This window comes from Limulus polyphemus, unplaced genomic scaffold, assembly GCF_000517525.1.
Source record: "Limulus polyphemus unplaced genomic scaffold, Limulus_polyphemus-2.1.2 Scaffold193, whole genome shotgun sequence".
Taxonomy (NCBI): domain Eukaryota; kingdom Metazoa; phylum Arthropoda; class Merostomata; order Xiphosura; family Limulidae; genus Limulus; species Limulus polyphemus.
Genome location: NW_013665803.1, coordinates 674,225 through 676,909, shown reverse-complemented (window position 1 = coordinate 676,909; position 2,685 = coordinate 674,225). Strand labels below are relative to the sequence as shown.

Sequence of the window (2,685 nt, the reverse complement as noted above, 5' to 3'; positions counted from 1 at the left end):
TTTTCTTTAAGGATGGCAGGAATGAAAAACTTTCCAAATGTAGTATTACTAAACACTTTCTAAAAAAAAGCGATATTAGGCCTACTTTCATATTTTTTTAGATTCATTTTTCATTCCCGGGAAGAAATTGTAAATTCCAACTTAGAATGCTAGAATCTCTTGCCACTAAACAAAGAAAACCAACTATTAATAAACTAGAAGATGAGCGCACTGTCTCTACATCTTCGGTTGTAAGAATGTCAAGAACTAACAGAACATGAACTTCGATCGTTGAATATGAGATGAACTAAAAGTATGGATTCAGCAGCAAAAATGAGTCGTTTAGTTATTTACACACAATATTTAGGAAATAATATATTTCCACTTTCTTTCCCTATAATATACGAAAATATCTGAAAGGACTTTGCTAGCCTAGAGTTAAACAAAACACAGTTCAATCATTTTGTTTGTTATATAATATGATTCCTTATATCTCCAAATCAAATAATTAGTTGTTAAGGTTAGCCAGTGTATGTTAGTAATTATCATGAGCCCCAAATAACAACAAATTTACCAATATATGCTTTAATATTAGTTATAAATTTGAGGCGATATTTAGCTATATTCTTTCACTATATTTGATATTACAAGATCAGTCATACACTAATGCGACTCGTCTCATCCGTAATCATTTTTTGAAATAAATATCAATTTCATCCCCTTTAACTCACATGTTAATGCGAAAGGTGAAACGTCTCGAATGTGAAACTTAACAGACTGACTTAGTCTCCATAGACGCAGGTGCTTATAACTAGTATTGATTCTTCCTGTACCAAATATCTTCATCAACTATTGTAAGTTGGTTTTAAGCTGCTCTTAATGTTTATTTTGTGCAAAGTTATTGTTAAATCTTAACGTTATCTAATTGAAAAGTGAACAATGAGGTAATTAATTTCACGATATACTTATATATATATATATATATATATGAGAGTATCAGTACAACGTACTCTTCTTTCACTATAGAGTTGCTCTTGTTAAGTAGTTAGAATTCTACCACTGCTCTGATAATGATTTAAGGTATTACACTTTTGTTTTATGAGTCTGAGTTCTAGAGACAATAGGTGTTTATCAGATAAGTTATTTTACTCCACACGCTGATAGTTGCTCGAATGTCTCCCAAATAAATAATATACATTAAAATACTAATATTTATCTTGATAAATGTATTTCACATTCATTTCGTATCATTCAACCTACATTTGATAACCCAGACCTCTTTTCTTGAAAAAAAAAAAGCTACTTAAACCACGAAAACCACCCTAACGACAAATAATTTTTCTACCTACTTCAAGGCCCGGCATGGCCAGGTGGTTAGGGAGCTCGACTCGCAATCTGCGGGTCGCGGGTACGAATCCCAGTCACACCAAACATGCTCGCTCTTTCAGCCGTGGGGGCATTATATAGTGACGGCCAATCCCACTATTCGTTGGTAAAAGAGTAGCCCAAGCGTTGGTGGTGGGTGGTGATGACTAGCTGCCTTCCCTGTATTCTTACACTGTTAAATTAGGGACGGCTAGCGCAGATAGCCCTCGTATAGCTTTGCGCGAAATTCAAAACATACAATACCTATTTCAATCTACGTAGTTTATATAAATTCTAATTTTCTAGAAAGGCTTCTATTAGTTTTTAAAACAAGTATTGAACTTATATTGGCTGCAGCTGATGCAAAATGCAAGCACCAGTTAAGTTTGTGACTATGTTATTCACTTTATACTCGTATTAGCTGTCATATGATGATCCACTATTCTTATTTTAGGAATTCTAAATGAATATTTTTCGTTTCTTTACTACCGAATAAGATTGAATTGTGAACATTGGAACATTACTAAACAAAACATGGCATTTCAAGAATTACAGATAAAGATACTTGCAGGTGAAACGTATGCCAGAGATGCTCCAGAAATTGAATTGGTACGTTTTATGAATCTAAATTCAAGAAAACATAGTTATAGTAAAGTTTACGAGGAGTTTCTATACTTCGATTGTTCCTCCTACTCCCTCTCACACAAGAATTGAATATTTTTTGGTCTGAAAAAATTAATTACTTTTGAATTAAAAATTAACTTGTAAGTGATGTTCAGTCCAGAAGCAGAAACAACACATTAAAATAAAAGAAGGTAATTTATTATTTGTCAGCCTAGAAAAATGCTTCTGAAGATACTCTCATTTTGCTGTAAAATACATACAATTGTTCGGAAAAACTTTAAGAAGGGTGTAAAATATATACACATGCTCAGTAAAGTTTTGAAACGAAGTATAATTTATATGACTCTTTAGAAAAGTTTTAAAAGGGTGTAAAACATTTAGTAAGCAGTAAATTATTAGTTTGTGATCCTTAGAAAAATTGATTCTAAAACCATTCTGTAGTTCAAATAACGGTTTTAGATAGAATAGTACCTTCACACTAATATTTATGATAAAAATCACCTAGACTGTAGTTTTTTCAATTTTTTTCAGTTTGTCCATTACGAATTTCAAACCAGAAGTCCCCCGGTGGAACAGCGGTAAGTCTTCGGATTTATAGTGCTAAAATCAGTGGCTCGATTCCCCTCGGCGAACACAGCAGACAGCCTGACGTGGCTTTGCTATAAGAAAACACACAACACATACACAAAACCAGAAGTGTGACCCCCCAGTGGCACA

The 2,685-nt window shown here is 33.2% G+C and overlaps 1 protein-coding gene across 4 annotated transcripts in view; it reads right to left on the bottom strand.

The window, feature by feature from the left end:
- The window catches only part of LOC106478245 (protein Tob1-like), a 29,387-nt gene that overhangs the window by 12,469 nt on the left and 14,233 nt on the right, over positions 1-2,685 (bottom strand). Inside the window, exon 2 of one of the 4 annotated variants that reach the window (XM_022381810.1) lies at positions 2,470-2,627. The exons of the other annotated variants lie outside the window; for them this stretch is intronic. The gene's annotated coding sequence lies outside the window, so the exon portion shown is untranslated. The remainder of the gene's footprint in view (positions 1-2,469; positions 2,628-2,685) is intronic. 4 annotated transcript variants of the gene reach the window in all.